Below are 25,117 nucleotides of genomic sequence, written 5' to 3' on the forward strand. Positions count from 1 at the left end.
CAATGAGGCGCCAGACCTTGTTCCTTTCAAACTCGTTCAGTTCGTCTTGCATTGCTTGAACCCAATCAGAGTGATCGAGGGCAGTGTTCACTCTCTTCGGTTCAACTTTTGATACGAATGAGTTAAACATACAAAACTCAACCTTTGAAAATAAGGATGTCTGTTTTGCCTTCAGTTGAGATCGGGTCAGAACCTTTTCAGATACATCACCAACTACTTGAGAGATAGGATGATCTCAGGTCCATTTGGTAAGAGGAGGGTAATTCAGATCAAAGGTTGGGTCTAGTTCAGCGTCGATCATTTCTTCTGGCTCAGATTCGCTGTCGTAATCAAGCGTCATATCATCATGCTCCCCCTCAATTGATGAGTCTTGAGAAACATGAGGTTCAGGGGTTTCTTGTGGTGCTGGACTTTCAGGCGTTGAAGCACCTTTGTTTGGAGGGACATCTTCGATTGGAGAGGCACCTTCGGTTGGTGAAGGACCTTCGGTTGAAGTTGTAGAGTTTGGCTCCCCTAGACTTGTGAGCTTGGCTCTCCCTCGACATGAGAACTTGGCTCCCCCTCGACTGAAGCATTGTTGGATGGAGATTCATCAGTGGGCGATTCTCCTTCATGCATTCTTCTTGCAGCATCTTCGACAATCTGCTTCATATGATCAACTTTGTTGTCAGCTGCACCTGCTTCTGAGAGAGAAGCTTTTTCCGGTTCGTCAAAGAGTTCCAGAACTTTCTCGTATAAATTGGCGATTGAGACTGTGACTTGGCCAGTTTGAGGAAAGATTTCCCTGGCAGTGTCTTCTATGGCCTGTAGCTTCTTGACATAGCTATCATCAAAGGTCACATAGTATGTCTCTTCAATCCTTCTTGAACGTTTGTTTAGGACCCTGTACACCTTGGATGTGAGTAAGTAACCCAGAAAGATTCCCTCGTCGGCTTTGACATCAAACTTGTTACGGTGTTCTTTAGAGTTAAAGATGAAACACCTTGAGCCAAACACATGGAAAAATTTCACATTGGGCTTTCTGTTGTTTAGTATCTCATATGGTGTGAGCATGAATCGCTTATTGAGATAGGACCTGTTCTGTGTAAAACAAGCAGCAGAAATAGCGTCAGCCCAAAAATAAAGAGGTAAGGAAGCGAACTTAGCATAGTTCGGGCAGCTTCACACAAAGACCGGTTTCGTCTTTCGACTATTCCGTTCTGTTGTGGTGTGTAGGGAGCCGAGAAATTGTGACTAATTCCCTTTTCTGCAAGAAACTCTTCAAACTCCCTGTTCTTGAATTCAAGACCATTGTCGCTTCTGATGTTGTGTACGACCTTCTTGAGCTGGACTTCAATTTGCTTGATAAAAGCTTTCAGCTTTTGAGTCGCTTCAGATTTGAGCTTTAGAAAGAACACCCATGTAAATCGTGAAAAGACATCAACAATAACAAGAATATACTTGCTACCACCGGTGCTTTCGATAGATGAAGGACCACACAAATCGATATGAAGCAATTCGAGTGGCTCAACAACTTTTGTGTTGATTATAGATGGGTGACTTTGACGACTCTGCTTCCCCATTTTGCATGCAGCACACAAATTCTCTCTGTCGAACTTGAGCAATGGAAGACCCCTAACATGACCTCCAGTGACATGTCGGTTGATATCTTTGAAATTGAGATGAGAGAGTCTTCGGTGCCACAACCAGCTTTCGTCGGATTGAGCTTTAGATAACAGGCATATGGCTGGGTTTCCTTTGATGGGTTTCATGTTTAGAGGAAACATTTCACCCTTTCGCTCTGACTTGAGAATCACTTTCTTTGTCTTTTTCTCTATGATTTCAGAACCTTCATCATCGAATGAGACTTTGAGACCTGTACCTCCAACAAGCTGAGATACACTGATGAGGTTGTGTTGGAGTCCTTCCACATAAGCCACCTTCCTTATAGTGAAGTCTCCATTTGTTATCATTCCATATCCCTTTATGGTGCCGAAAGAGTTATTTCCAAACTTGACGTTGCCACCATTTGCAAGAGATCTGTATTCCCTGAGCTCCTCTTTCCTCCCAGTCATGTGACGTGAGCAGCCACTGTCGATATACCATTCTTCGTCGAACTGCTCGTCACTTATAACCTGCAAAAATTAAGCAGATTTAGGAACCCAAAGTTTCTTGGGTCCACGTGAGCTTTTCATGGGAACAGGAACAGTAAGAGAGATATTAACTAGATATGTTCATTTTATAAGAGTTGTTTCATCTTTCTTTTTAATAGTAAACACTTTTATCTTATTAGGATGGGATGTGTTCGGTTTGGACTCAGGTTTAGAGTCATTGATCTTCTGGTTTCCCTTTTGTTCAGCGGATGAATGAGATTGTTGAGAACGGACAGAATTAGCTTTAGAGCTAGATCGAGATGAATTGGTGGAAGTGGAAGAATTAGAAGAACGAGAAGAGTTAGAATGAGAGGTTTTGGATGGAGAGGATTTCCTGGCTGGTGACTCTAGGTGATCCTTTTGCTTTTGATCATTGGAAGGACTGACCTTAGAGTCTTGTTCTCTTTTGACTTCAGAACCGAACCTCTGCGTTCAGTTGGAGTTGTTCTTGGAACCGAACCTTTGGTTTCGGTTGAAGTCCTTTTCAGAACCGAACCTCTGCCTTTGGTTGGTATTTTCTTGTGAACCGAACCTTGACTTTCGGTTGTTGGAACATTCAGGCTTTCTTACAGGATTGTTTTCATACTTCAGATTCTTGTCTTGGTGTGAGTAGTATGCATTCTGGGAGTGCCAGAATTGTTTCCTTTCAGACAGATTTTTCCTGTATCTTTGGTTCCTTTCTATCTTCTTATTTCTCATCTGCTTAGGTTGATGATGAACGTTCGCTTTCGTTTTTGTTGTCTCCTTGGCAGGTTCCTTTTGAACTTCAGGAGTTTTACTTTGAGCCGAGGGAGCAGAGGGAATATCCGAAGAAGTTCCAGTTTGCACTGAGGGAGTAGAAGGAATGTCTGAAGAAGTTCCACTTTGAGCTGTTGGAGAAGAGGGAATGTCTTCTTTTGCTGAACGATCATCCTCCTGAGGAATATCTTTCGTACCACTGGTACTTGGCTCATTGAAATTATCCGGCTTGTTCAATGGTTCAGGGATGTATCTTCCTTTGCTCATCCAGGAGGTTCTTTTAGATAAGCCAACGGTTTCATTTGCATTATCAATTGGAGCTTCCCAGAAGTACTCATCACAGCCATCAGCATTGTCTTCGTTAACAATAGCTGTGAGTTCAGCTGTTTGATGTTCGGTTACTCCAGTCACCTTGTATACTTGATTTGGAGTGGTCCTGACCTTTTGATACACAACTGCTTTCTCTACTAATTTCGGGGACTTTTGTTGGGACAATCGAGCGAACTCCACAGAATTTTCAGAAATTAGATTTTTGTGTTTTTCAGTTTCGCTTTTAACAAATTCTGAGCAGTCAACCGTGTCCTCTACAGAAATTTCACTCATGTTTTCGTCCTCGTTAAGCTCAGATGCATTTTCAACATCAATTTTGTTTTCTGAGCTTACATTGGCGTTTAAAGAGTCAAATTTTTGCATGGTTTCGGTTCTCAGTTTAAGTCTGTCATTTTCGTCCAAAAGATTTTTGAGCATGTCCTTGTGGTCTTTGGATTTAATGAAGGACTCAATTTTGTCCAGTCCATACATGTAGGTTGGATTGACATCATCAGACGATATCACACTCTCACAATTGTAGGCTTCGGCATCGATTTCATCCTCCTTAAACTCTAGGAAGGGCAAAATCATGCGATGGATCTTTTGGCCTATCTCACAGTCCAAGTGAAGTTGAGTAATATTGGAATATAAACGTTTAGCAATTAAACAAAAAACATTTCGTTGTTTTAACAATTTTAAATTGTCTCTCTGCAAATAAATGTTTTCTTCTTTAACTTTAACTAATTCCGACTCTTTTAACTCAATCCACATTCGCCGCTCCTCACTCTTCGACGCCACCCTGCTTAATTCATCAGTCAGGTTAGAATTGGTGACTCGAGTTTGAGTTAAGCTACTATCTAAATGAGAAATTCTTGTATTAACATTTTTTAGTTCTTTCTCATATGAGGATGGTGGTACTTTAGATGAAATAAAAACAGATTGTACCTTCTTTATCAGTTCATCGAGCTCATTGAACTACTGGCTGAGTGGTTTGGCCGTAAAGCACATATCCTCCTGTACCTTCGGTCCATCGCTTCCTCCATCAGTGTTGTATCCCCTCATTTGAGATACGTCAGTCACCATGAAGCATTTTCCTCCACTGCTTTCCTCCTTAGCCACATACGCCTTTCCATGGGTAGGCTTCCTCACTTCTTCGTCTTCTGAGTCGGTAGACCAAACTTCTGTGCTACTGAACTCATCGTCATTAACCGAACCCTGCACAATAAGAGCATTAATAGAAGGGTTAGCGGTAGACTTCTTCTTTCTCAAATCATCCAGTCTCTTCTGTAGCACGGCTTCCTCATCATTTCCATCGTCCTTTTCAGCCATCTTCTTAAGAACACAGTCCTTAGCATAGTGGTTCTTGCCACCACAGTAGAAACAGCTAACTCCGGAATCGCCATCTGCCTTCGGTTCCTTCTTGGGCTCCTCAGCCTTCAGTTCATTGTTCACCTTTTCAGAGCTGTAACTCCCCTGCCAGTTTCGGTTTTTGTTGCTGGGGAATCTCTTCTTTATGAACCTCTTAGGATTGGACACCATCATGGCATAATCCTCAGACGTGAGGTCATATTCCTCCAAGTTGAGCTCTTCATCCTCCATCACAGCTTTACTTTTAGATAGGAGGGCCAACGAACCAAGACTAGAAACAACGTTCTTCTCTTGTACCACAATCTTCTCTTGGGACTTTAGAATACCCACCAGTTTCGCCAAAGAGTATGATTTAAACTGCTCATGGGCTTTGACTGTGGAAACCACTGCCCTCCTCTCAGACCTCAGTCCGTTCAAGAAAGTAACCTTCTGTTTGATAATCTTCCTTTCAATGTCATGTTTGATCATTTTGCTGAGAAGATGATTGAAGCGATCAAACGTCTGGGTCACCGTTTCTTCGGCCCCTTGCCTGAATTCTCCAAACTCAGATAGAAGCAAGGTTTTGATAGAATGTTCAAGATCTTCGTCTGTGGAATACAGTTCGCGAAGTCTATCCCAAACTTCCTTCGCCGTTGTGCATGAGCTGACCAATCTGAAAGTGTCGGACTGAAGGGCGAATCTGATCAACCTTAACGCCTTAATATTGCACTGGAATTTGTCTTTTTCATCTTGTGCAATGTCTTTCACGTCCTTTAGCAGATCATTGTACTCCTTTTGTGTATTAATGATTCTAGACGTAGCAGAATGAGAAAACGGTCCTTTGATGATGGCTTCCCATATGAGGTACCCATTATCCTCCGATCCAATCACGTAGTCTTCAAAGTGATGCGCCCATACTTCATAGTCATGGGTGTATAAGATTGGAATCTTTGTCGTCGAACCGATGCTGTTAGAAATATTAATAGGGTTTGATTGCGTCGCGTCCATTATGATCGTAAAAACCTGTTCAAAGATCAGACTTGTAATAAAGCAGATTAGGGCAAAACAATAAATATTAAGATACGTCAATTAAGATGACGGCTCAATAAATATCGATGATTGCGGAAAACCCTAATGGAAATCTTTTCACAGAAAAGATGTGTATCGATTACACAGCCTCCTGCTCTGATACCAATTGATGAGAATAAAAACCTTTAATCTATGAAGATCGATTAGATCTTGAACAAGTGTATGAATATAAAAACAGTAAGAACACAATAAAAAGAACAAAACAAGATTGAATCAAACGAGTCGAATGATTAAAATAAAATCCTCAGAAGAGCTCGATTAAGAACATCAACTGTAGAGGATTGATAGGTTACAAAACGATTAAGAAACCTGCTGTACTCTAGATGAATCACTATTCGTAAATCTCTATAATCGTAAACCTCTATCTCGTTGTTACCCTAATATGCATGCAAGCATTAACTTATATACAATACATAAAAGGCTCTCGGTTGGACAGGCCCAAACCGGAGTGTACATGGCTAAACTAACGAGCCCAAAAGACGCAACATCAAAACAATTTTCAGCCCAACAAAAACCGTAAGCACGAAGCTTAGTGAGCTTCCCCAAAATACCACATACCATACAAACATATAAAGCACATACTGGGCCTTGCCCACTACATCGGACCAAGGTCCGGACTAACTGGGGTCTTGCCCCCTACATCAGACCGAAGTCCGGAACTGACTGGGACCTTGTCCCCTGCATCGGACTGAAGTCCGGACTAACTGGGGCCTTGCCCCCTGCATCAGACCGAAGTCTGGAAACTGACTGGGACCTTCTCCCCTGCATCGGACCGAAGTCCGGACTAACTGGGGCCTAGCCCCCTACATCAGACCGAAGTCCGAAAACTGACTCAACATAGCATAGCATAAACATATCAACTAGCATGAACACATATATTGCATACTGCATCGGGCCGTAGCCCGGAAAACATAACACATAAATCCTGTCTGAGCCACGAAGGCATCAAACATACTAACTACTGCATCGAACCGAAGTCCGAAAACTACTACTAACTAAACGGGCCGGCATTGTGGCCTTAGACCCGTTTCTATTGGAAGGAAACTTACCTGCACTGTTGGAGTTCTTGCTAATACCCTGCTAACTACTATCTGACAACTCCCGCACTGCTACTCCAATGACTCCCGGATCTACTAATAGCAAATATAACACTTAGTCCCAAACTGCCCTTCAACAGTCAAACTAAGTCAACTCTGGTCAAAGTCAAAGTCCTGGTCAAAGTCAACCCTCCAGACTGACTCTACTCGCCGAGTCAGCCCGTTGACTCATCGAGTCCTTATATTTTGAAACTCTCATAATGCGACTCAACTCGCCAAGTCACCCCAAGACTCGTCGATTTCAACGATCTCTGAGTCTCATCCTGCTCAACTCACCGAGTCACCTCCTGACTCACTGATTCGAGGCTTAACCAGAAAAAGTTTCAGGTTCTGCGACCAGACTCGCTGAGTCCAAGAACAGACTCGCCAAGTCCAAGGCAATCTTCAACAGACTCGCCGAGTTGTTCTTCCAACTCGCCGAGTTCATGCTCATGATCATACAAGTCGCTGAGTGCACCCATGTGACTCGCCGAGTCTCTTTAGTTCTTAATCCATATAGTGGATTTTCGAGCCATGCAGGGGCTCAAATCCATAGATCCATTCCTCTAGAGCCTAACCCCCTTGTAAAGTGGCAAACTTTACGTGTAACCAATGAGTTATAAGCTTAGAAAACTCTAGGGCTAGGGTTTGTAACAAAGGGGCTTCACCAACAACTTATTGGCCTAAACTTTATGACTTTCTGGGTTATTACCAACCTGGATCTGAGGTAGCAACCTCAGATCTACTCCAAACTCGAAATAGATCTCATCCATACTCAAAATGCCCAAAACTCAAACATAAGATAGATCTAGATGCACATAATGTAACACCCGTCAAAATTAGGTCAATAACAATCACATGTGATTATGCCAATCATGTAATGTGATTTTGTTAAACTAGTAATGTTATAAACTTACTATGTAATTCATGTTAAAGTATGAACTTTCATGATACAACTCAATGTATACTTTCATACCATTACAAAAATATAAAGAACATCTAAATCTGACTTCGCGTGAAGAAGTTATGATAAGTTCTAACGCTATAATGACTTATAACAAGAGGGATTTAAAATAGACTTATAATTAGCTATTGGAGTTTAAAATAAAGTCGTAGTACTCGGAATTACCTACGTGTGCATATAATGAACGCCGAAAACGGAGTTCGTATGCAAAAGTTATGGCCTTCCGAAGATACAGCTGTCAGAAACCCTAATTTGACTAAACTCACGACGTGAGAATCAAAAATTCACGACGTGAGGAGTCAACAGACATTAATCGGAGCCAGAAAACACGCTTTAAGGCTATGGGATGACTCATGGAAGTTCACGACGTGAATCTATCATGTTCACGACGTGAATGGCCCCAGAACACCCTATAAATAGCGATCAAAGCTCATTCAATCCTTACACCTTCTCCTTTCATTCTCTCTCGTTTCCGAAGGCCATTTTCCCTTCTCGAGCCTGACAACGATGAGCCTCTGACCGTTTAGATTCTATAATCACGCTACTAAGGGGAGTTTCACGGCCCCATTTTCTAATATTTTTCTGGGGAAAACGCATGCTAAATATTGTATATATGTTAATATTATGTCTATATGATAGTATATTTGTATCAACGTAGATATTTATATTAATCGGGATATAGTTGTTTAAATATAATATTTTAAATATATACAACTAGTATCAACTTGTTAACATGTTATTATACTAATGTAGACCTTGAGTTATACTCGGGAGTTCTATATATACTATGTGTGATATAGCTTCGATGCTATACTCGAGAGTTATATATATTGATTTCTAAGTATGTTATTATTGTTGGTTTTATGTCAAGATAAAACTAGGAAAGTTATATGTTACTATTGGTTTTATGTCAAGATAAAACCTGGTTTTACCTCAAGTTATAGTTGTTATACTTCCTAAATGTTATGAAATTAGGAGTAATGTTTAAAAGCATAGTCTAGTAACTTAGGGTTTTAGACATGAAAATGCTTTTGTTGTTAGAACTATAGAATGTCGTCAAAGTCTACATGAGCTACTGTATTCATCATCTAAGATTGGGGATCTTAGTGAAAGTCCTCTAACCTATATTTGTTAATCCCGTGTGAGCGTGACAACCCTACACGTGGTTGCTAGCTCTAACCCAATGCTATTCGGGTGACGAACTTGCCTAATTTACTATCTCCCGACGTCGATAAAGCGTGTGGAAACTACTGCAAGGTGTAATCCTTGTACTACCGCAAGGTGTAATCCTTGTACTACCGCAATGTGTGATCCTTGTAATATTGTAAGGTGTGATCCTTATACTACTACAAGGTGTGATCCTTTTACTACCACAAGGTGTGATCCTTGTAATAATAACCAGAGGTATAAAACTAATTCATACAGTCGTAGCCACAGACTCATGGTAGCGTAACCTTAGAAGCATTATACTTTGTCGATATACAAGTATGAATGTTAAGTATAAGTTTCCCAAAGACTTATACTCTAAGTATAAGAATCTAGTAGGTATATTACTTGTATATTAAGTAGACCACTATACCTATCCTACTTACTCGTATAGAATTGACATAAGATTTATACGTAGCAACTTAACTTGTATGGAATTACAAACATTTATACTTATACTCTAGGTTCAAGGATTGTTTAGGTATAACACTTATTCGGTAAGTAAACCGTTATACCTAGGATATATATACTAAATGTTTGAGAGTCAAAATGATACTTTCAAAACTATACTTTTGAACTTGAAAAATGTATTATTTTATGGAGTCAAAACCTGTGAACTCACCAACTTTTTGTTGACGTATTTTAAATTGCATGTGTTTTCAGGAAGTTGATAACTATGATACGAGAAATGACGTTACACTGCCCGGTGTTTCCGCCGACGGCCTGGGTGTGACACATTGGTATCAGAGCTATTAACTATAGTGAATTAGTACCTTCTTAGGAAAGCACGACTATAGTTCAGGGCTTACTCTGTTAGGTTTAGGTATATCCCTTAGCCTACAATATAAAGTATTATTAATTATAATACTGAAGGAGTACTTACGGGAGCGGTGACAGAATAGACACGTTGCTTAGATTGCTGGATTTCAGAACGACCATATGCTAAAATGATCCTGCCCTCCGACTGTCCTGACTGGCCGGTGCCTTATCAGCTAGACTTGAAGTAACAAACAATAATTAATAATACCCGTGAATACAACAAACACAAAGATATAGAGTTATGTATAAACTCAGTCCCACGATGAGAACACATGTATAAACCAAAAATATAGAAAACCCAAACCCTCGATAAGAATTCAATGCAAAGTTTTAGGTCAAACTACTTAGTCGAGTTTTATTGTACATGGGCCGAACCACAACTAAACGTAGACTGATCACCTATGTTTAATTATGGTTAGACTGATGAACAACTAAAATTAGATATGGTGTTTGATAGACTAAAACACATGAAGATTCTAGAAGATTAAAGATAGATCTCAGATCAAGATACCATCAACTCGAAGTACAAGAAGACGATGTTCTGAAAACAACATTTAGGACTCGGTATCGTCATTAAGAGTTCTTAGTTATGCCTTTGGATTGACCAACGCTCTAACAATGTTCAAGGACCTCATGAATAGTGTTTGCAAACCGTACTTGGATAAATTTGTGATAGTATTATTGATGATATATTGATATATTCACGAACCAAGGAAGAACACGGTCAACACTTGCAAATAATCTTGGAGCTAGTAAGAACAGAATAGTTGTACGCCAAATTCTCCGAATGAGAATTTTGGATTAGAGAAGTACAATTTATAGAACATGTAGTTAGTAACAAAGGGATTCATGTCCAACCCTCAAAGATTGAAGCAATTAAGAATTGGGAAGCACCAAAGACGCCAACAGAACTGCATCAATTCTTAGGACTTGATGGCTATTACCGTAGATTCATAGAGAATTTCTCAAAAATAGCCAAGCCATTTACAACACTAACCCAGAAGGATATGAAGTTCAACTGGGAAATCAATCAAGAAGATGCTTTTCAGAAACTAAAGCAAATGTTGTGTAGTGCACCAATCCTATCCCTCCCAAATGGGACAGAATATTGAATTGTATATCGTGGCGCATCAAATCAAGGATTAGGATGTGTGTTGATGCAAAGAGGAAAAGTTATCGCCTACGCATCACGACAACTTAAGGTGCATGAGAATAATTACACTACCCATGACCTTGAATTCGTAGCTACAGTTTTTGCACTCAGAAGTTGGAGACACACAATTGGCCAAAAAACATATAGGTGATACCTTATGTGTCGAGCTAGAAATAATCCACAAGATAAACCCAAAAGATCGTGCAAACTAAGAATCGATTAAAGGTTGCACGTGATCGTCAAAAGAGCTATGCTGACATAAGATGTAAGCCTTTAGAATTCCAAGTTTGAGATAAAGTAATGTTGAAAGTCTCTCCTTGGAAAGCTGTAAATCGATTCAGGAAATGAAGCAAACTAAACCCACGGTATATAGAACATTTTTCGAGCAAGAATTGGTTTTGTCGCATACCAAATCAAGTTACCTCAAGAGCTAAACAATATACACGATGTTTTTCACGTGTCAAATCTCAAAAGATGTCTATTCGATGACACTCTTTTTGTACCTCTCGAAGACATACAAGTCAATACGAAACTCAACTTTGTAGAAGAACCTGTCGAAATCGTGGATCGAGAAACCAAACGATTAAAACAAAGCCATATTCCCATAGTGAAAGTTCGATGGAACTCGTTACGAGGACCTAAATTTACCTGGGAATGTGAATATCAGATGAAACAAAAATACCCCCAACTATTTAACAAAACCCCATCCACAAGATAAATTTCGGGACGAAATTATTCTGACGGGGGGAGAATGTAATACCCGTCAAAATTAGGTCAATAACAATCACATGTGATTATGCCAATCATGTAATGTGATTTTGTTAAACTAGTAATGTGATAAACTTACTATATAATACATGTTAAAGTATGAACTTTCAAGATACAACCCAAAAATCACGACTAAAAATTTCTTTTAAAACATTACTAAAACCATATTTATAAAAACCGTATCATAAGTCATAACATAGTTTTTGAGTATCAATTCAAAACACAATCTTATTATCAGAGTAAAACATTCCCAGGCTAACAGACTATGGTGTGTGCATTGCAACCGCTCTGAGCTCCTCTTTTGAAAACAGAGTACCTGAAACCAAAAACTGAAACCGTAAGCACGAAGCTTAGTGAGCTCCCCCAAACTACCACATACCATACAAACATATAAAGCACATACTGGGCCTTGCCCACTACATCGGACCAAGGTCCGTACTAACTGGGGCCTTGCCCCCTACATCGGACCGAAGTCCGGAACTAACTGGGACCTTGTCCCCTGCATCGAACTAAAGTCCGAACTAACTGGGGCCTTGCCCCCTGCATCGGACCAAAGTCCGGAAACTGACTGGGACCTTGTCCCCTGCATCGGACCGAAGTTCGGACTAACTGGGGCCTTGCCCCCTGCATCGGATCGAAGTCTAGAAACTGACTCAAAATAGCATAGCATAAACATATCAACTAGCATGAACACATATACTGCATACTGCATCGAGCCGTAGCCCAAAACACATAACACATAAATCCTGTCTGAGCCACGAAGGCATCAACCATACTAACTACTGCATCGAACCAAAGTCCGGAAACTACTACTAACTAAACAGGCCGGCATTATGGCCTTAGACCCGTTCCTACTGGAAGGAAAATCACCTGCATTGTTGGAGTTCTTGCTGATACCCTGCTGACTGCTATCTGACAACTCCCGCACTACTATTCCAATGACTCCCCGATCTACTAATACCAAATATAACACTTAGTCCCAAACAGCCCTTCAACAGTCAAACTAAGTCAACCCTAGTAAAAGTTAAAGTCCTGGTCAAAGTCAACCCTCCAACTCTACTCGCCGAGTCAGCCCGTTGACTCATCGATTCCTTATATTCTGAAACTCTCATAATGCGACTCAACTCGCCGATTCACCCCAAGACTCGTCGAGTTCAACGATCTCTGAGTCCCATCCTGTTCAGCTCACCGAGGCACCTCCTGACTCACTAATTCGAGGCTTAATCAGAAAAAGTTTGAGGTTTTGCGACCAGAATCGCCAAGTCCAAGAACAAACTCACCGAGTCCAAGGCAATCTTCAACAGACTCGCCAATTTGTTCTTCCAACTCGCCAAGTTCATGCTCATGGTCATACAACTCGCCGAGTACACCCATGTGACTCGCCGAGTCTCTTCAGTTCTTAATCCATACAGTGGATTTTCGAGCCATGCAGGGGCTCAAATCCATAGATCCATTCCTCTAGAGCCTAACCCCCACGTAAAGTGGCAAACTTTACGTGTAACCAAGGAGTTATAGGCTTAGAACACTCTAGGGCTAGGGTTTTTAACAAAGGGGCTTCACCAACAACTTATTGGCCTAAACTTTATGACTTTCTGGGTTATTACCAACCTAGATCTGTGGTAGCAACCTCAGATCCACTCGAAACTCGAAATAGATCTCATCCATACTAAAAATGCCCAAAACTCAAACATAAGATAGATCTAGATGCACATAAGCCCAAACAACCGACTATTACCTCAAATGAAAGCTCCAACTTAAGTAAATCGCAGATCTACACCACTCCTTTGCAGTAAAGCCCTTGATCTTCAAGCCCCTCTCCAAGATTCTCTCCTCCAAGGCTTTATTCTCTTAAATAATGAAGGCTTACTCAATTCTAGGGTTTCTGGAACTCAAAGGGGGAGCAAAGAGGCTGAGGGTCGGTTATAATGTGCTTTATATAGGGCACAACCTCTGGGATTAGGGTTTTTCTCGCCCAGACCAGACTCGCCGAGTCCACTCGCTGACTCGCCGAGTCGGTCACTTACTCAATGACCCGGATCCCGCTCCGACTCATCGAGTTCCTCCCTGGACTCGATGAGTTGACTCTTGATTTAGAGCTTAACCTTTCTTTTCTTGGTCTTGCTGATTCTGGGTGTTACACTTACATCTCTAGTAAGAAGTGGGTATTAACAGCAAGCTTGGAAGAAACTGACCTTAGAGTACATACAGGCCAAGTCTGCAAATAAAATGTGGATCAAGTATAGAAAAACAGGACAACTAATATTATAAAAAAAATTGTTGAAACCTTGGAATTCAACAAAGTGACCTCTAGAACTCATTCCACATTAAAGAATTAGATTTCAAAAGTTTATATATACTTCTTCTTTTCCCAAAATACTTTTTGAGACACAAAAGTGTATTCATACTGTAGAAATTGAGAGCGTGTTTTGAGATGAAAAACAATCTCAGTTTTTCGGTGTATTCAAAAGAAGAGTGTACAAGGAATATATATATATATATATATATATATATATATATATATATATATATATATATATATATAGGGAAAAATTAGGGCCGACTATACTATAGAGTTACACTTAATTAGGGATTATAGCTACACTAATTGAAAGATCTCAAATCAAAGACAATCTTATCTAAAATAGAAAATAAGAGATAAAAAACTTTCCTAAATAACTTCATAATTTTCAACACTCCCCCTCAATTTTGGTTTTAGATATTATACAAGCCAAGCTTGGAAATAAATTCTTCAAATTTGACTCTTGGTAAAGCTTTAGTTAGTATATCAGCGATTTGGAGGCGCGATGGAACATAGCTGAGCTGAATTATCCCGTGATCAACTTTTTCAGAAATGAAATGTCGATCTATTTCTATGTGCTTTGTGCGGTCATGGTGAACAGGATTTTTGGCAATGTCAATAGCAGGCTGGCTATCCGTAAACATTTTTACAGATTCTTCTTTCCTCATCCCGAGTTCATTAAGTAGTCTTTGTATCCACATACCTTCACATATTCCTAGTGCAAGAGCTCTATACTCAGATTCCGCACTGTTGCGTGATACGATATATTGTTTCTTGCTCCTCCATGTAACAAGATTTCCCCATACATATGAGCAGTAACCTGTGGTTGATTTCCGATTGGTCTCCTTTATAGCCCAACTTGCATCAGTATACACTTGGACATCATGGATTTTAGTTCTTTTGAACCGTAGGCCTAAACCGGGAGTCATCTTGAGATACCTTAGAATACGTTTGACTGTTTCTAGGTGCTCTTCAGTTCGTTCATTCATATGTTGACTCACAATGCTTACAGAATACGCAATGTCAGGACGAGTGTGAGAGAGATAAATGAGTTTACCAACAAGTCGTTGATAGTGTTCTTTGTTCACCGGGGTTTGTTCTTCCTCATGACACCCCTTTTTGTTTGGATCCATGGGTGTTTCTGCTAGTTTGCGCCCAAGAAGGCCAGTTTCTTTTAAGAGATCCAAGATGTATTTTCTTTGAAATATAACAATACATTCCTTGGACCGAGCAACTTCCATTCCAAGGAAGTCTTTGAGATGTCCAAGATCCTTAATTCCGAATTTGGATCCCAAGTTTCTTTTTAGAAGTTTAATCGCCTCAACATCATCTCCTGTCACTATGATATCATCAATGTAAACAGTTGGTATAGCTTTCTTCCCAGTAGTACTTGTATTGATAAATAGAGTGTGATCAGCTTGGCATTGAACATAACCCTGTGAGATTATGGCTTGACTGAATTTTCCAAACTATGCATGGGGTGATTGTTTAAGGCTGTACAAAGATTTTTTTTTTATCTACACACCATATTGCCTTTGGAGTTTTCAAATCCCGGAGGCATTGACATAAATTTCTTCTTGCAGATCACCGTTTAGGAAAGCATTTTTTACATCGAGCTGGTAAAGAGGCCAATCATTGTTTACGGCCAGGGAAAGTAATACTCGAACCGTGTTTAGTTTGGCAACAGGAGCGAACGTCTCTTTATAATCAATGCCATAGGATTGAGTGAACCCTTTAGCGACTAACCTCGCCTTGAACCTGTCTACATTTCCATCAGCTTTGTATTTCACAGAAAATATCCATTTGCACCCCACCGCTCGTTTATCTTTAGGTAATTTTGTGATTGTCCAAGTTCCATTGGATTCAAGGGCTTTTATTTCTTCTTCCACAGCCAATTTCCAGCTTGGTATTTTTAGTGCCTCATGAATGGAATCTGGAATCTGTGTTTGGTCAAGATTAGCTACAAATGACCTATAAAAAGGATGAAGTTTACCATATGCAACATATCTTTCAATCGGATGTTTGGTACATGAGCAGATACCTTTCCGTTGAGCAATTGGTAAATCAGAATCATCAATATTGGGCTCAATAGTAGCATTGGTATCATCAACCAAATTCAGTTGTTGTTGTGTATCATCTGTGACAAAGATCGGAGAAGTATGTGTGATTGGATCTACTTGATGTGAACGGGGATTTCTTCTGGAGTAGACACGAAGTTGAGGAGAGGTATGTATGATTGGATCGTTTTCTAGAGAAGCATTTGAAATGTCTTCGAGAGTTGAAATATTTTCAAGAGGACTAAATAGAGAACTTGTGTCTAGAGTATTTATGGTGTTCTGTTCTAGAGTGACAATAAGAGAAGTGACACCAAAAGGAGTATGTGAAGTTTCCCAAAATTGATATTCATTGGAATTCTCCCCCTGAATATTGGTTTTAGGAAAATATGGTTGATTTTCAAAAAATGTAACATCCATGGTTGTATATATTTTTCGAGTGAGAGGAGAGTAGCATTTATATCCCTTTTGACGAGAAGAATACCCAAGAAATACACATTTGAGTGATTGAGGGTCTAATTTTGACCATTGTTGTTTCTGAATATGGACAAAGCTTGTACACCCAAATATTTTCAGCAGATGTTCGGATGTAAACGAGAGAATGTGAGGATGAAATTTGTGAAACTGCAGGAGTGAAAAATAAAGTCTTTAGCCAATTCCTAAAAGTTCGATAAATATTATCCAGTTATATTTAATATAGTCATCCTTCTGCGCTGCTCTCATTACCTCCGGCTGGGCCGCCAGTGAGAACCGCCGGCGTATGGATTTGGAGGTACTGGTTCAGGTGGTAGCTGGATCGGCATCTTCTCTACCTTCTCATCTCGGGATGTTCGGTACTGGAGGACTCCCCGACTTCGATTCCTATTTTTGTTTATTCTCTTTCTCTTTATCTCTCTCTCTCTCTCTCTCTCTATATATATATATATATATATATATATATATATCTTTCTCACCCGATGGGAGTTTTCAATTTCACCTTTTATTTCCACCGGAGACACCACCACAAGCCAATGCTTCCTTCAAACGCAAACATGGAAGATGCTTCTGGATATATTGACGATGGTTGCGGTTTCTAGGGTTTGTAGAGAGAAGGGAGGGAGAAAATAAGGGTGTTTGTCGGCTAGTAGCTCTATTTGACGAAGAGATCTCATTCAATATGGCGTGGTGGAGAGGGGAGAAGCGGATCGGACAAGAGGGAGAAGGAGGGAGGAGGGAGAATCGATTGCTAACATGAAAGATAGAAAGAAGGTAGAAAAGCGGGTTTTCAAAAATTTTGGGATTTCATTTTTCCCCTGTCTACTAAACGCACGTTTCATTAAAATTATAAAGTGGCACTTATAGAGGACGCGCATTTAACATACAGTGCCCTCTGTGTTTTTAATTTTTTTTTTCTTATGACACTAATTTAAGGGCATGCAATAATGTGTGACCTAAATCATTAAATTTTTTGAAGAAATTACACTTTTTTAATGTCACTCTCTTTTGCGTAACATAAATCAATGAGTGTCGTTATTTGCGCGTCGTAAAAGGGTCTTTTTCTTGTAGTGTTGTGCAAAAGGACAAATCGCCTCTATAACTAATTTATGTAAAAAACTGTTCACACTCATCGCTTGGTGCGGATAAATGGCGTGTGTGTGTGTGTGTGTGTGTATATATATATATATAATCGGAAATTAAAACTCAAGAAAATAGAGTGGGCAAGAGACATGCTCTTAATCAAAGCAAATGAAGCCTTAGTAGTAGGGTATGATCAATAGAGCTAACATAATACCTCTTCTTTCTTACTAGAATGCAGTAAATCTGCAGTCAAATGACTTTTTTGTATACAAGTTTGTAGAGCTCTTTTTGCTTCTTTTCTATCCTTTTCATCCATGTATCTATTTTTAGTTGGGTCTAAAAACTACACAAAAATACATAATTAGATGTTGTAACACTCTAAATCAGGTATTACCCTTTGAACTCTTGAAATTATAAGTATTACATAATGGTCCCTTAAGTACGTTGGGCATACTTCATGAGTACGCTTAGCATACCATGCGGGGCGTACGTGACGAATGTTCAAACCCTAATTTTCGGACTTAAGACCTATATAAGCATCCTTATCTCATTTGAGCTTCACCCTATCCAGCCTCCTTCACCCTCAAACGTCCCTGAAACCCTATAATCATTAGAGTGTGTGTTCTTGAGTTTGTGAGTGCTTTAATACCATCTTCTTGGTGTGTTATCTAAAAGGAAGAGGAGGAAACAAGCTTGAATGAGAAAGGGCTTATAGATCCTTCATTTACAGCAACTTAGGAAGCTTGAGGAGGTAAAAAGCTTCTTCCTTGGCCATCATTATCATTTCTAGAGCTAGGGTTTTCTATATAGTCCTTCTTTGTGTTCATGGATTGTCTCTTGGGAGTATGAGCAACTCCAGAGCTTAGGAAGGATAGATCTGAGGTCCTTTGGTCCATTCATAGCATAAAAATGGACTCTTGATGGGTATTACGACTTCATGCAGGAATTAAGACTCTTGGAAAGGTCTTAATGGGTTGTTGGGAGCATATGGAACATGCAATGGCATAAAGTTGGCAATTTTATGCCTTAGGACGTCTTAATGGATTCAGATCTAAATTTGGACATTGAAATCCCAAGTATTAAGCACTTAATGGTCCTTTATGCATACCAGACTAGCAGGTCATGCGTAGGCACATATAAACTGCGTGTACGACTAAGTATTCAGTATGTTGAGCGTACAGGAGTAGTACGCAAGGCGTACTCACTCAGCTGGACTTTGGGCTAGTTTTGGACTTGTAAGTCTTTGGGCCCTAATCATTTATTGGGCCTGGTCATGTTTTGATTTGGTGGCCCAATTTATTTGTTTTGGGCCGTGGGTGCTATGGTTGGGCCTTATTGGGCCATGAGGCCCAGTAGTAAGTTTTGGACATGGACTCTAAGCCCATTAGAAAAGGAAATACTTCTTGGCCACTATGAAAGGACTTGGGCTTAGGTAATTGGGCTCTTTAATCAGATTGTATACAATCCTAATTTTGGGTTAATGGCATAAGGATTCAGCACCGGTGATTTTGGACTGTTAGGCGAGTAGCTTTTGAGCTCAACAGACAGAGGTGAGTCTCCTCATCATACCAATGGGTCGAAGGCACCAAGGTCGGCCCATTTTGTGATATGTGGTACACTAGTTGATGTAGTGATTTATGATATGCTAGTTGTTATATGCTATGTGATATGGTAATTGTTATATGCTATGTGTTATGCTAGTTATTGTGAGATACTTGCATTAAAGACCATTGGGGAGCGCATGGCGCTTGGATGTAAGACCATGTGGGGGAGCCCATGGCTTTCCATGTAAATACTGATGAAGTGTTGAATCGAGAATAAAACTAATCAGAGTATGAAATCAATTAAGAATGCAAGATTGACCACCAGATGTAAATATGATCTTGTTTCAGCTCTATTACACTTTCGAATGTTTACAGAGTACAATGACAGATCTATAAAAACTCTCTTACTCTTACTCTAGTAACTATCCCTATTTATAGGGAACAGAAAGCGTACAAAAAATATACTAAGGCATAAACACTAACGCTTCGAATAAAAGCGCCTTAGTAAAATAGAATACAAAATATTCGAAGAGGCAAAATATAATTCGACTAATTACAAAAATTTGACCCTTACAATCTCCCCCTTTGTAATCATAGTCGAACTACTTAATTTGTAAGAAGCTGGATGGAATACAGCATCACTCTTCGAATCTCAGTGTACCAGGAGATTATCTTCTTCAGCTCTTTCTTATCTTCTTCATTATTCTTCTTACAATGATTCATACGAACAATTAACTTCGTATATTGAGAAGTTGAATATCTCTCCACTTCGCATGCTTGGAATAAGAAACTTTTAGCTTTTCTAGCTTTGTCTTTTCCTGCGAAGACCATTCCAAAAGGCTTCAAACAGATTTCACCATCATCATACTTTTTCAATTATGCGTGAGTCTTCGTAGGAGCCATTGGTGCTTTTATTTCCATTCGTTTAGCTGTAGCTAACTCCACATTTGTTAGTGCCAAGCACTAATAATAATTTTCGATGAAAATCTTGATCTAAGCAACCCCAAGCTTGAATACATCTGGTTCAGTGTTTTGGAGATATGAAAATGATTTATCTTTCAAAATCAATGCAACTTGTATAAGATCAGACAAGTTCATTAATGGAAAATCTGCAATTGTAAATTCGCAAATATTTCCATTTGCCCTGGCAACCACATACTTGATGTTCTGGACTGTGTTTTTGAATACCACATCCTTTTTCATACTTATAACTTTCTTGATCTTTATCAAAGACCAAACTTCCTCAAGGGCTTTTGCAAGAACAGCATGAAATCAAAATTTCATGTGTGTACCTTCATTATTTTCTTTAAAATTTCCTTTTGCTTTGAATTGAGGCATGATGAACATCATTTCGTTAATTGGAAAATCCAGCTGGCTTGAATCAGTATTCGTAACCAAATAACTTTGTTTTGGTTTCTTTTCAAACGAATACATATGATTAAACTCTACCCTGGCCTCAATTGTTTCGTAATTGTAATGTTTGGCCGGATCACCCTTGTCCATTCCCTTCGGATCACTTGCACGCTGAATCATTATGCTTTGAATCAATCTTAGCTTTTCAATTTCAGCTTTTGCTTCAGCTTTCCTTTCTTCTTTCGATTTTTCCACCACAATTGTTTTCCCTTTATCTTTCACAAATGAATCATCTTTCACCGCCAATGTTTTCGAACTACTCCCAACATTATCAGTAGGTTTACCAATCACAATTCCTTTCGAAATTGGTCTTGTAATTGGCATGGTTGTTACGATTGTTGAAGTAACCAGCCCAGCAGAAACTATAACTGGCTTTGTTGTTGGGATCTCTGAAGAAAATACCTTTCCTACAACTTTCGCATTATCCCCACTGGCCTTCGAATCACCAGTTTTTCTTTCTCCCCCTTGCACCCCTGTGAAAACAGGTGGGGTATTTGTTGTTGGAAGAAGACTGGATATGCGAGAGAGAGGAGCAAGTTGCTTGTTGATAATTTCTTCAAATTGTAAGAACTTTTGAGATAAAAATTCAGGAGTAATCAGAGAAGAAGAAACCGGCTGGACGGATAGATCTTTTAACTCCTTTAACAAAGTAATCACTTCCAAAAACTTGGCATTTTTGTTTGTTGAAAGTTGAGTTATTTGAGGACTCAAACTTTCATATAATGTGACAAACTTGGTGACCGCATTACAAATGATATCAACCTTGTGATTCAAAGATGCATAATCTTGTTGAACACTTTCAACCTCTTTTTGCATATCTTTGCGAAGTTCACGAATTTTCAAATTGACATCCTCCCTGACTTTCTTCGCTTCTTGAACAAAAAGAATTTTGAGAATTGATCTGTAGTTCATTATTTTGATCACTATGATCAACCTTCTCCAAAATTCATGATTCAGAGTCAGTTAGCATCCCAGATACTTTACTTATAACTCTGGCTTCGAACAATTTTAACATAGACTCAACCTCCAAACTCGAAATAGACGAACCACCACCCAGATCAGCATGAGATTGAAGTATAGAGTTCAATTTCTGATTCAGAATTTGAAATTGCTTCATGGTCATTAGCATATGATCTGGAAACGCCTCTTCATCTTCATTAAACTCCAATTCCTCAAACATACCTCCAAACCCCTCAGTATTAGTTTCTGTCTCCATAAGAATGGGTTCTTGAACAATCGAATCAAGTTTGGGTGTGTCAGTGGATTAAGAAGAAAAGATATATGTAAATGGTTGATTGATAATATGTGCGAATGTAGGACAATCAGTGGTGCAAGTAATTGGAATAATTGGTGGAGATAAAGAAACAATACTTTCGAAGGGAGCAGAAGTAGATTGACCTTGATCTTCATTCTTCGCATCTCCTTCACCCATATTGACATTTGCATCTGTATCAGATACGTTTGTAGGGATGCCTGAAGTTCGTACCTCCTCAGAAACTGATTTGGCAACTGAATCTTCGGGGTGGTATGACAATTGTCTTCTTAGGAGTTGAACTTTGTACATGAAGATTGACATCTGGTGTTTCAGGAAATCTTTCATCATCATCTTCTGGAGACTCAGTAAAAAGTATAAGCTTTCGTGTCTTCTTCTTCTTCTTCTTCTTCTTCTCATATATGTGTTTAGCCATATCTGTATCCCTTCGCTTCTTTGATGATGGAGAAACAGGCGCTGGCATTTCACGAATCAAAACACCCTAATGAGAAACCTGAGGCTTGCGTATTACATGAGATGTTGGAGACTTACGTAGATGTGAAGCATCTTTTTGATTCTTCGAAACATACCAGTCTTCGAACGAATAACGACGTTCTCTTGAGACTCAGGAACAACAGGTTTGATTATTTGAGTCTCTGCAATTGACACTTCTTGAACCATAGAGTCTTCAACTGTAACTGGCTTTTTCTTTGGTTTAGATTTCATTTCTTCCCTTGGCAACAATATCCTAGTTGGAACAGTAGAATCAATAATTTGCAAGTTTGCTACTAACACTGAATTTGAAGGATCAACTCTTTTAAGCATAGCATCAGGAATACTAGCAACAAATGGAAAATCCTCAGCACTATCTGGGACTTCCTTCGAATAGTGATACGATTGAAAAACAACTTTTTCCTCTTCATTGGGTACCAAAATCCTTTCCTTGTTGTAAAAGTAACGCAAAATTAAGCTCCAGTATCTTGCACACGAAATACCATGAATAGCATTCGTATGTTCTACACTCTTTTGGAATTCCTTCCACAACTGTGTAGAATAGTCCACTTGAACATCATAGTATATACCAGCAACCATTGCATAAACCTCTATTATTCCTTTATCAAGACCAACTATTCTCCTAGTTAAACACCTTAGAAAATACCAAATAAGAAATTCCATAGTCTTGGAAGACCATATTTCTTAAAATCACTGATCTTTGATAGTGGCGGCTGATATCTCATCTCATTAAACATATGAACAATTTGAAGGAATGTGAAAGCAACATATGGAGGTGAATTCGGAATTTAAAGAATTTGACAAAAGAGTTTCTTGGATAGCCTGGCCTTTTTGTCATTCACCAAATGGAAAGTAGTTGTATCAGAAGCTTTGTTTTCAGTAGCAATTGATCCTGCTTGAGAAAACCATGTCATTAGAACAGAGAATGAACTGAACATCGCCTTAGACAAAATAGAGTTCTTCAAGGCAACGATTAGCATGTGCAATTCTTCCGGGCATTGACAAACATCACCCTCCAAGTAATAGTTTGTTGCTTGAATCTTCATGATTGGTAATGAGGAGAATTTGGGAATTTTTCTTTTTGATCGCGTAAACTAATAATGAACCCTTCAATCCCCTTTTATATGTAACCCTGGAGTTTGAATTTGAAGCGGGATATGTATTTAATGAGATCTAACGTGGCACCTTGAAAATCGGACCATTACTGCGTAAAAGTAGCCATGCGTCAAAAAGTAGCTATCACATCTCCTTGAAAACTGGACAGAATACCATACGTCATTTAAAAACAGCATGTATTGATATCCCCAAGAAGATTGTAACCGTCAAAACCCTTCGTATGGAAGCAAGGCTCTTTCACTTTTGGGATGAAAAGCGAAGTTATATGCCAGAAGTTTGAAATCATCAGCCTGAGTTGGTATTACTCAGAGCCCCAAGGATTTCGTGAGTGCAATGTTCCAAAGAATGTAGACGAGAAACAAAATAAGAAAATTTGGGATATTGTGATGTCAAAAAAATTGACACAAAAGTAGATGAAATCCCAGGAAAAGATTGTTTCATTAATCATTAAGAAAAATGATCAACAACTTCTGTAGGTTCCCGTGAATTATAATCGAATACTTGTATATAAGTATCGAATGGCTTCTTTTATAGAGTTTCATGGGTAGTTAAAAAATTTCGTTACATAACAACCTAAACACAAGGTGAAAAATTGTAACAGAAATTACTTGTTTAACCAATGTAGTCAGTGACGAGTTTTCTTGGAAAGAATTTAAGTGACTTTGAATTTCGAATGAAACTCACACTGAAATCATATCCAAGAAAAAAAATTGTGATGGATCTTGTTGGGAACAAACATCATGGGTTTCGAATGTTTGATCAAGACCACTCATTCGAAATGAATATGATTTGGAGATTCGAATTTTGGTACTGAAACAAATGTTTCGTGAAAATCTGGAACGTTGTTCCCCGTCAATTCCTTAAAGGTGTAGTGAAAATTGGGTTTCACTTCCATCACGGTCTGATGATGTCAAATCATAAACATAGATTTTTGATATGACTAAGTCTTGGTGGGTTTGATCAGAGACCTCTCGGACATATGTCTTTGTGTGTGATCGTGTAAGAACTTTATGGGTGAAAAAAGATTGGTCTAAGACACGAAAAGTACCTCTATTATATTTGGACAAAACAGTAAACTCTTAACTCATTTTGAGAAGAGTCAGGTAGCTCGGAGACTAATGTGAATATAAGACTGATTAGAAGAAATTTTCGTATCAATAATTTCATTAAGGCTTTCGTACACACACACTGAGTCATTTGAGGCTTTGGACAACATACAGCAGCATGCTTCTAGGGACAACCTAGCTAGTTCAAGTGATGAAAAATGTATTGATTCATACAAAAAATGTACCTGACCCTAGAGCTGCATGCATAGTTCACTGTTTATCTTCATGATTATCTGCAACAAAATACTAAAAAGAAATAAGAATCAAAATATTTTGTTGTATTGATTTTTCGAAAGTAGAGAGAGAACAAACAAAAAAAATTTTGGATTTTTAAGTTTTCGAAAATTGAATGACAAAAAAAATCTTTTTGGATTTTTAATTTTTCGAAAATTGAATGACAAAACAAATGAAAATCTTTTTGTATTTTTAATTTTTTGAAAATTGAATGATAAAACAAAAGAAAATCTTTTTGTATTTTTAATTTTTCGAAAAATGAATGACAAAACAAAAAAAAATCTTTTTGGATTTTTAATTTTTCGAAACTTGAAAATAAACCGTACTAGTTACAAAATACAAATGTACGAATTTTATCATCCCCTTATAAGCGACAAATGTACAAATTTGAAGGGGTCGTAGCGTTGACTATGAATAGTAACCTCTGA

Source organism: Lactuca sativa, chromosome 4, assembly GCF_002870075.4.
Source record: "Lactuca sativa cultivar Salinas chromosome 4, Lsat_Salinas_v11, whole genome shotgun sequence".
Classification (NCBI taxonomy): domain Eukaryota; kingdom Viridiplantae; phylum Streptophyta; class Magnoliopsida; order Asterales; family Asteraceae; genus Lactuca; species Lactuca sativa.